Raw genomic sequence first — 11503 nt, 5'->3', positions numbered from 1 at the left:
TTTGAACACCTCCATCCAATTTCCATGTCCCTCACCCCTTGCCTCTGGTAACAACAAATCTGATCTCTTTTTCTACGAGTTTGGTTTTTTGTTTGTTTTATTGGGTTTTTTGTTGTTTTGTTTTGTTTATATTACACATATAAGTGAGATGTATTTGTCTTTGTCTGACTCATTTCACTTAGCATAATACCCTCAAGGTCCATTCATGTTGTCACGAAAGGCAGGATTTTTTTCTCTTTGTAGCTGCATAATATTCTATTATATATATATATATATATATATATATATATATATATATACACCATAACTTCTTTATCCATTCATCTGTCGATAAAAACTTAGGTTTCTCCATGTCTTAGCTACTGTAAATAGTGCTTCTATGAATGTGAGGGTGCAGGTATCTCTTCAACATAGTGTTTTTGGATATATCCCCACAAGTGGAATTGCTGGATCATAAGGTAGTTCTATCTTTAATTTTTTGAGGAACCTCGATACTGTTTCTAATGCTTTGTAGATGGGATTGCTTTCTTTATTTCGTTCTCAGGTAATTCATTGTTAGTGTGTAGAAACTCTGATTTTTATAAGTTAATTTTATATACTGCTGCAACTTTACTGAATTTGCTTAGATATAATGGTTTTCTGGTGCAGTCTTTAGGATATTCTATATATAAAATCATGTCATCTACAAATAGAGACAATTTTACTTCTTCATTTCCAATTCAGATGCCTTTTCTTTCTGTTTGTTGTCTGATTGCTCTGGCTAGGACTTCCAATACTATGCTGAATAGGAGTGATGAGAGGGGGTACCTTAGTCTTGTTCCTGATCTTAGAGGAAAATTTTCAACCTTTCACCACTGAGTACGATGTTAGCTGTGGGCTTGTCATAAATGGCCTTTATTATGCTGAGGTATGTTTCCTCTATACCCAATTTGTTGAGTTTTTATCATGAATGTATTTTGAATTTTGCTCAATAATTTTAAGACTTTATTAAGTCAAATGTCTACATACTATTGTTAAAAATAACCAGAAATTTTGCAGATCCAAGAATAGAACATATATACTAGGCAAATACCAACCAAAGAAATCTTATTTATTTATATTATTGACAGACAAAATAAACTATATGACAAAAGCATTACTACAAATAGATAAATTTGTATTGATAAAAAGTCCAGTTTACCAGGAAGATAACATCATCTGAAGTTTGTATGCCTTTCATACAAAGCCTCAAAATATATAAAGCAGAATGTGAAACCATATGAAAAAGGTAACAGTCTTGATAGTATAGTGGGAGATTTTAGCATATTTCATTCAGGAATTGATAGATCAAAGGGACTAAAAGTGATAAGGATATATAAGGTTTGAGCAGCAAAATTAAGCAAGCTCTTTTTGGCGGGGGGCTCATATGTAGAGCTTTAGACCCAACATTGGGGAATGTACATTCTTTTCAAGCACATATAAAAAAACACTTTTGAAAATGGCCCATGTGCTAAGCCAAGGGTCAGAAAACTATAGCCCTTGGGTGAAATCCAGCCTGCTGCCTGATTTCTCTTTTTCTTACTTATAGCTTTATGAAGATATAACTTACATACTACACATTCCCCTCATTTAAAGAGTATAATTCAGTAGATTTTGGTAAATTCACTGAGTTGTGCATCCATTGACACAGTCAATTATGAAACATTTTCATTGGACCAAAAGGAAACCCCACAACTCTTAGCTATCACTCTCTAATCTCTCCATACCCACTCCCTCCAGCCCTAGGCAACCACTAATCTACTTTCTGTCTCTAAAGATTCACCTACTCTGGACATTCCATATAAATAGAATCATAAAGTGTTTGCCCTTTGTGACTGAATTCTTTCACTTAGTTTAATGTCTTAAAAGTTCATCCATTTTGTTAGCAAGTGTCAGCATGTCATTTATTTTTATTGTCAATAAGATTTCATTACATGGACATACTGCATTTTGTTTATCCATTCATCAGTTGATGGGCAATTGGGTTGTTTATATTTTTTGGCTACTATGATTATTAATACTAACAACATTCATGTACAAGATTTTGTGTGGACATCTGTTTTCATTTCTCTTGGGTATATACCTAGATGTGAAATTGCTAAGTCGCATGGTGACTCTTTGTTGAATATTTTGAGGAACTTCCAGCCTATTTTCCATAGTTACTGCAACAGTTTACACTCCCACCAACAGTGTATAAGGGTTCCAATTTCTCCATATCCTCACCAGCACCTGTTATCTTTTTTTTTTTATCATTGTCATTTTGGTGCATGTGGAGTAGTATCTCATTGTGGTTTTGATTTGCATTTCCTTGATGGCTAATGGTATTGACCATCATGTGCTTGTTGGCCATTTGTATATATTCTTTTGAGAAACATCCATTCAGATCATTTGCCCATTTCAAATTGGCTTGTCTTTTTATTATTGAGTTATAACATGCTTTATATATTCTATATATAAGGCCTTTAGCAAATATATGATTTGAAAGTTTCCCCTTATTCTGTAGAATGTCTTTTAACTATGATAGTGCCCTTTGAAGTACAAAATGTCTTCATTTTGATGATGTCCACTTTATCTATTCTTTTGTTGCTTTTGCCTTTGGCATCAAACCTAAAGAATCATTACCTAATCCATGGTCACAAAGATTTATGCTTATATTTTCTAAGAATTTTATAGTTTGAGCAGTTACGTTTAAGTCTTTGATCCATTTTGAGTTAATTCTTATATATAGTGTGAGGTGGGAATCCAACTTCATTATTTTGTATGTGGATATCTGGTTGTCCCAGCACCATTTCCTGAAAAGGCTATTCTTTTCCCATTGAGTTGACTTAGCACCCTTGTCAAAAATCAATTGACAATAAATATAAAGGTTTATTTCTTGGCTCAATTCTATTCCATTGCTCTATATGTCTGTCCTTATGCAAGTATTACCTTCCCTTGATTACTGCCATCCCATTATATCACCACATGGACAGAAATCCCACAACATGCCTTGTGCCAAAATCCCCTTTATGACTCGCTTTCCAACCAACTCTTCTCTAGGTCTCAGGGTAAGATATGCCCAAATAGCAACTTAATTTGGTTGGTTCCAAGCCCTCATTTATTTTCATTATCCTTCCTTATCTCTCTTTTTTTTCTCTCATTCTGTCTTTGTCTCTTTTTCCTATCTGTCCCCTTCCCTCTCAGTTGCCCAACCTTTCTCTTTCCCTCCTTTTTTTCCTTTTTCTTTCATTCTTTCTATCCATCTTTTCTTTCTCTATCTCTCTTTGCTTTCCTTTCTCATGATGTTCTTGTTCTTTCTCATTTTTACTGCTCCTTTCCACTCTCCCAGTTCAGTCCCACTCTCTCTCCAATCTCAGTCTCTCTCTTTCTCTCTCTCTCTCTCTCCCCCTTCCTCTAGTCTTCAGCTGTGAGTTCTCCCAGGTCCTGTCTTTTAAGATCTTGCCAATTCCTGCTAGGTGCCTGTGCAAAACCATCCAAAGAATGTAGTTAGCTTTGAATTGTCCTAGATCAAAGAGATCCCAAACGTTGCTTCAAATATTTCAATTCAACAGATATTTATGGAGAAACCATATATATCAGACATTATGCTCAGTTTCATTATGCATAATTTCATTGACTTTTCACAACAACTTTGCAAAGAAATAAGGAGCTATCATTCCCATTTCACAGGCAAGGAAACTGAACTGAGAGTTGAAATTCAGTGAGGAAAAGAGGTATGACTACAATTGCATGTAAGAATTAAGATTTGCGTATGGTTCCATAGTCCATGCTATTTTCACTCTACTGGGCTGGGACTGATTAATACCTACCCTCTAGAGCTGAAACCAAGAGTAGGAGTAGAGCACAGGTGTAAGGAAAGGTTGGAAGGTAGAGGAATTGCCAGGTGGCTCCCACCCTGCCCAATTTTCCGACCCAAATTTGCCACACTCTTGACTTCATCTTCAGACCTCCTCCCACCCCAGGTCCTGAGCCAGTCTTGATCAAGAGAGAAAGAATCTTAGAATTTTTATTCCCTTCAGTCAATGCAGCCTGGAAAGAAGTTACACTCCTCAAACCTGGGACCTGACATTGGGTCACTATATAGTACTATACTATACTACCACTTCCCCCAGTCTTCTTTGCTGCTAATTGAATTCGACACTTGGTGGGTGAGGAGTGAGACACAACCATCCGTGTAAACCTTAAGTTTCAGTATTCTGTCCCCTCACCTCATGGTTGTCCAGTGCATAATCTTGGCTGCTGCCTAGTTTTCCTGCTTCATGCATCTCTAAGCTTGGGGCTCTGAACACATGTTCATAGCTACCTCCTATTTCATCCTTCCTCCTCTTAGGGCACGTTCCACTCCTGTATCTTCCATTTCCCCCATCTGTTACCCACAGCCAGATCTTGCATCACCTATCATGCAAGATGTGTAGTAGCCTGCGATTCTTCCCTGCCTTGTCTTGCTCTGACAAGGCTACCTGTATCTATTAGGCCCTAACATTGCAGTCAGGATAGTCTTCCCCTGGGTTATCTTCTTCCCAACCAGGCCCATATTACCAAGGTCTTGGGGACCCTGGAACTCTTGTGACTGAGTCATGAAGAAATCAGAGTTTAGCCTTAAATGGAGGCCTGAGCCTGATTTCCTCCCCCACCACATTATCTTGCTTCTACAGCCACAATACAGACTGGAAGTAATTAGGTAGTACACGTTTTTCAGGTACAGCATAACCTTTCTATGGGGAGCTCTGACTGACAGATTCTAATTTATGAGCTTTATTCCGGTGCATAGGCAAACACTTCCATGCTCAGACTGTATCTTTTGAAGGTTATAGCATTTAGACCCTAAAGCTCTTAATTTTATTGGAAATGGGAGAAAAAATGTCATACAAATATTTCATTTTGAAGCATAATGATTCCAACACACAGCTCTTACTGCGGTAATTGCCACCCATCCACTTACATAATAATTTGATAGTCAGTTACAGAAGGGCCCTACTCCCTGCTATGTCTTTTTTGATCTTTTAGAGCAACAGAAGTGGGCTTCTTCTTCCCCTATGATGGTCTGCAGAATATCATCTTCCCTGTGTACACATAGACTGTAGTGGGGAAACCCCTTTTGGTGAAAGTTTAGTATTTCAGTATATTAAGTGTAAACTAGAGTGTCCTTCCAAATATAATGGAGCCATTGAAACTTATTCCTGGGCTAGATTCCCCTGGTCGGCTAGATGGAAGAAGTACCTTGATCATTCCAGCCTAGATGGAGTAAATTTTGCCTATAAGGAAAAAAAGAAAGAGAAATCAACAAGCAGTGGGGCACACAGAGTTTGGTACCAAGAGAGCTGAGGGGAGAGAACTTGGAATCCTAAGAGGGCCACTGGACAGAAAACTCCAATGAAAAAGGCTGAAAAATGGGCCTAAGGACAAAGACTATGCTGGTTAAAGCAGGAATGAGATGAGAATGGAATGGGAAATAGTGGAGCAGATGTCTGGGTATAACATGATTTGGGAGAAACACTGAGCATGCAGACTGGAAAGGATAGAATACAAATCAGAGTTGGAAGAGCTGCCTGAGGGAAAGTTTTAGCCAAAACTCTGGTGGTGGCATCCAAACCTACCATAAGGAACCATGTTTCTTTGAAGATGAAAGGGGAAGAGTGAGCCAAATTCAACAATGGACCAGAGGTTAGTTTGTATAGCCAGAAGTTTGGTTTGAACTTCCTATCAGAGTGCATATACATGGGTCACTACAGGGATAGAATTTGTCCTTGTCAGTGCAAGAGGCCCTGACTTGCCCACCAGAATTTTGGCCAAAGGGGAGGTTGTTAATAATGGGTTATGGAGGCAGGTGTTGAAGAAAAAAGGCTTAGGGTGGTCTTTTCTACCTTTCAATTCCATATGGAGCCTTCTTTTTGGCTCACCTTCTCTTCTTCTCCCCCAGAAGTCTTCATCATATTCACACATACCCAAGTTCTAGTCTTGGTTCCATCACCAGATGACGGTGGATGAGTCACTTTATCTCTATGAGCTTCAGTTTTCCTTTTTGCAAAATGAAGATAATGTTGAGGTTTATCAGTGCTAAGTGAATTTAATGCAGCTCTCTCTCCTGCTGACCAGGAGAGGGCAGTACAGTAAATCCCAAGATTATAGCAACACTTGCCCTTTGCTGCTGGGTGGTCTGGGCCTTGGGCCAACTGGCTCTTCTATTGGACAAGTGGAACAAGGGTCTGGTAACCCATGCCAGGTAGAGAATAGGATGGATGTCAGGGTAATGGAAAAATTACCAGAGTTAAGGCTATTCTCAAGTGGAAGTGGAGAGGAGATGGCAGCTATAAGAATGCCCAGTGCAGCTAAAAGGTCATTTATCTTCTGCTTGGCATCTTTACCTGAAATAGAAAGTGTCCTTGATCTCCATCAGGTGGCAGTTGTCTGGCTCTGAGTCACCTAGATTTTCTGACACCTGGCTCAAATCCTTCTCCCTTCCTTCCTCTTCCCTGCCTGCCTCTACTCCACTCTTTGGAATAGCTATGGGAACCATCCTCTGTGGAACTCTGCCAGACTTCCAGATTTCCACTCTCTTTACCAACATTTGTGGCTATGTTAGGGAAGGTACATGACTTCAGATATCTCCACTTGTCCTTTTAGCTTATACTTTAGTAATATTTAGGGCCACTAGAATTTGTTGAATGCTAAGCATATTCTGAACACAGCCAAATACATAATATTTATCTCATTTAATCCATGTAAGGGTCCTATAATCACTTTACAGATGAGGAAACTAAGGCTGATAGGAAGGTGGTAAACTTATGAAAAGTCACACAGTTAAGAAGTCACAGAGTCAGGACTTTGGCTTTCTGACTCCAAATCCAATGCCCTTGCAACTATGAGCACCTCTGGGAAAGCCTAATCCTCTGTCTCCACTTCAGTCAGGTCTATGTAGCAAAAAGTCCCCTTCTGGTTTCATATATGCATAAACCACCACTTATGGTGGAGATGGGGAGGCATTTACAGATAACTTTCACTCACACTCACACTAGGCATTCTTTTAGTTATCATGCCTCACCCCAGGTAATCAGGGAGCAGGTACTGATGACTCCTGTTTTCACTGTTACTCCATAGATCTCTCAGCCTCTCAGCATCTGCCTGAATAATCTGTCTTGCCTGGCCTGGACCAGATGCCAGGAACCAGACTCCCCTCTTTCTTACTCCTATCCTGATGCCACTACCCCTGGTAGGACTAACTCTCACCCTTATTCTTCATCTAGAGTCCCCTTGTAGGCAGACTGGCATAAGCACTCTGATTGTTCCAGCCTGAATGAAGTAAATGCTGCCTGGAAGGAATGAAACCTTGGTCCTGCACCCACGGATGCCAGCAATGGAGGCTAAAAGTCCACCTCCTACGCTCTTCGTTGTTTTCCCTGTATGAAGTTAGTCAGGGTTTCTAATAAGGTAGGCCACCAAAGTTGACTAATTTCTGCCATTTGGCTCTGGCCTGGCCCAAACCTGCACCTTGGAAGACTAGTGAGCCAGCCAGGCCTGAGAGCTCAGCCACAGCTGCTCTGGGAGCCCACAGCTTGTGCCTGGCCCATTCTCTAGCCCTGCAGTTTTATTAGCTTCATTTTTTTATGTGCTTTTTAATTTCCTGAATGCAGCCAAAACCAACATCAAATAACTTCAAGGAACACAAGTTCATGATTCCCCAAACCCCTAGTGCTCAGCCCCCCAAGTCACTTAGAGACAGGGTGGGCAGAATGTGCCACAGTTTTCCCCTGCCTGTCTTTTCAGAGGGTGGGGAAGACGGCTGCTGCTCTGTGAGCTATTCTCAGACACTGCCGCCTCAGAACTCACTGTGAGAGACGGTTTCAGGTCACCATAACCCAAAGAGCAGGAGGAGGGAAAAAGGGGTGGAGAGAAAATCCAGCCAGCAAGCAATCCTTAGATCCCAGCCTCCCTGAGGCTATGAGTGCTGGGCCTAATGGTCCTGGCCAGTGCCTGCTGGGAGGGACAGTGGGAAAAACCAACCCCCTGCCTCTCTGCCTCCTTGCCTCATTCCCTGCTTTTCTTCCTCTTTCCTTTCTTTTTTCCTTCCAGGGCCAGCTAGGAACAAGCATTCCAGCAGGCCTCCCAGAAGGGCTGCAAATCCCAGCCACCCCAAGGGATTCACCAGTCCCTTCCCTTGAGCTCTTAGATAGTGAGGCCAAGAGCCGCAGACAGGTCTGGGAAGTTTCCCAGCACTGCAAGCTCGGCACTGGGCCTGAAATCGAATGCAAAAGCCAAGCTGCCTGTATAGAAGGAGTTCCCCAGCCTAGAGAATATCAGAAAACCAGTTTGTATTATAGCTTTCCTGAGCTCTGGTGCTGGGAGCTATAGGCAGGACTGACTGGACAGAGCCTTGGCCTTTTAGTCAAGAGCCATGGGTTCTAGTCCTGAATGTGTACCCTTGAAAAGTCCTTTTCTTCTCTTTGTCTCAGAATCTCCCAGAAACATAGAGACTTCCTCTGAACATATTCTCCTAAAGTGGGAGCTTTCTAATTTTTAAAAATAGATAATATGTTGACATTTTACTTGATAAGACTTTGATGAAGAAATTTAAGAGGTAGCAATGTAAAGCAAGACCATGTGGCAAAAGGGAAGGTAATTCTAGAACTTTTGCTTCCTCCCTTAGCAAACAAGGGCTTTTAGGCCCTGCTGTGCCCCTCTACCCCATTAGATACTGGCTAAATCTTTGGTATCCTCATCTGTAATGTAGACAGAAGGTCTCTAGATATCTTACTACCTTAACATTCTGTTATTATCTAGCTTCTTAGTTTTCTTCCCTGTCCTTCTTGATGAGAATATTTAATAGTTTAATATTTTCCTCTGTCGAAAATTATCAATCTATATGCTTATAGAACCTCTATATCTATATTTATCTATCTATCTCTCTATCATCTATCTATCATCTATCTACCTAACTTCCTATCTACCTGCGTTAAACATAGCATTTAGTACATAAGTTCCTTATCAATTAACTAGATGACAATTCCTCTTTTGATAGTAGTCTTTTTTTGTGGGCCTTTTTTCTAATAAAATAAGCTCAAAATGTAGGTTAATCAGTTTATTTTGTCTGTTGGTAAAGGGAACATATAAATAACATCTCTCTCCTTCAAATGAGAAACAATTATTAATACAGAGTAAATAAAACTATTATGTTAGGGCCCAAGAACCCTCCCCATTCAGAAACTATATTAGATGTTTGGAGATCCAGTCAGAGGTAATAGTTCTTCTGCAGACAGATCAGATAATATAGAAATTCTTGTTCAAGTTCAACCCTCTCCCTGCCCCCAGCACTAAGAAGTTAGAGATAGGAAAAGAGAAAGTGAAAGGAAGCTCCAGTCTTGTGGCCACTAATACAAAGCAGGGAGATAGGCAAGAGAGGAAGCATTTAGGTTACCTTTCCCATCTATTTCTCTTTGTTTATCAGGTTATATCAGAAGTTCCCAAGCTTTCTTGGTTACTAGCACTCTTAGCATCTCATTTTTTTTTCATGGTATCTCTAAGCCAAAAGAAATATCCAATAGTTTCATTTATTAGATAAAGTTCAAACAAGTCAAAAAGTATTTATGCCCTAACTTAGCAGCTGCTTAAAAATAACACAATACATTGAAAGAAAAATATTAATGCACATATTAATATACAGTAAAATATTATTTCATTTCATCTTAGTCATATTTTGGGCAGCATACAACTTCTCAGATCTCTGAATCAAATTGGATATCACTACTATTTCTTGTTCCATATGGACTTTCACACAGTACTTGATCTTTATCCCAGCAGCCATCAAAAGGAATGTAGCACAATTGAATGTTGAAACTTTGAACTACCTCAAGCTAGTAGCTTGCAGGATGTCTGACAGATGTCAAGTACTACTGTGTTTCCCTCAAAATATTAAAATATGTCACATGCTCCTGTGTGTTCACTGCAGTACCCTGAAGAATCTCAATTCATAATTTAGGAACTCCATGGTAATACATTCTACAACATTCTTAGTTGTAACTGCCTCCTTTTTCCCTCCACTGGCTGAAATGTCTTTCCTTAGTTCTATTTCCCAAACATGTCCTTTGTTGTAATTGTAATCTGAAATAAAATAAAAGTAAGTCTACATCATCCATAAAATTACTGTTGAAGATGTGTTCCACTTGCCCCTTCCACTGCATACATCACCTTGAGCTGGGGAGATCTTTTTAAAATTGCACTATGGCATGCCCATCAAATTGGAAAATATTTAAAAACCTAACAACAAGCAGTGGTGAGAATATAGAGTGATGGGAGCTCTCATGTATTGTTGGTGGCAATGTAAGTTGGTATAAACACTTTGTGAAGATGTTTTGAATTATTTACTAGAGATGGACATATTCATATCCTATGGCCCAGATATTCCACAACAACTGGTATGACCTGAAAGTTAATGTACCTGTGCACCACGATATGAATACCAGAATGGTCAAGATAATATTGTTCATTATAACACCAATTCTGAAGCAACCTAAGTGTTGATCTAGAGTAGAATGGATAGACTGTAGTACATTTGTACAATGAAATACTATAAAGCAATATAAGCAAAGGAATTATAGTTATATACAGCAACAGGTATTGATTTCACAAGCATAATGTTGAGCAAAAGAAATCAAAGAAGAATACAAACTATGTGATTCCATTAATATAGTTTATCAAAAGGCAAATCTAGCTATATTTTAGTGGATGTACGCTCAGATGGTAAAATTATATTTACAGAAGACATTATTCTAGCTCTGCCAAAAATAGAGTAGCCCCAGTGGGGCTGGCGCTGAGCCTCAGCCTCCATGCACACCTAGCAGCAAGGACTGTATAAGAGGAAGTGAGAAGCAGAGCTAGGGGGGAATCCTGTGCCCTCTCTCCGTTATGTCAGTGGATTCCAGCAGGAGCTGAAATTCTACCTCCACCCAGCAGCAGCAGAACAATTTGAATCAGCCCTCCATGTGGGCAGTGGAACCAGAGAGGGGTTGATTTTACACCTCACTTGGAGGCAACAAAAGGGTGCCCTGCTTTAACATATCAAAGGGGTGAGAGGGAGCTAAACTTCTGCATCATCCATCTGCAATGAAGCAATATGACTAAGTGCATTGCTTTTGCAGAGGTGGTGTCAACAGTGCCCAGTAAGAAGCTGAACATACACACTTGTCTGGTCCTTGCACTATACCTCAGTAAGGGGACTGCCTGCTTAAAAAAAGAAGATAACATGAAATAAATATTTAAATAGGTCTCAGAGAGGGGAGGGATAAATTGGGAGATTGGGATTGACATATACACATTACTGTATATAAAATAGATAACTAATAAGTACCTACTGTATAGCACAGGGAACTCTACTCAGTACTCTATAATGGCCTATATGGGAAAAGAATCTAAAAAGAGAATGGATATATGTATATGTATAACTGATTCACTTTGCTGTACACCTGAAATTAACACAGCATTGTAAGTCAAC

The sequence above is a fragment of the Hippopotamus amphibius genome, chromosome X (genome assembly GCF_030028045.1).
Source record: "Hippopotamus amphibius kiboko isolate mHipAmp2 chromosome X, mHipAmp2.hap2, whole genome shotgun sequence".
Lineage (NCBI taxonomy): Eukaryota > Metazoa > Chordata > Mammalia > Artiodactyla > Hippopotamidae > Hippopotamus > Hippopotamus amphibius.
The sequence above is the reverse complement of the archived record's forward strand: the minus strand, read 5'-3'. Positions refer to the sequence as shown.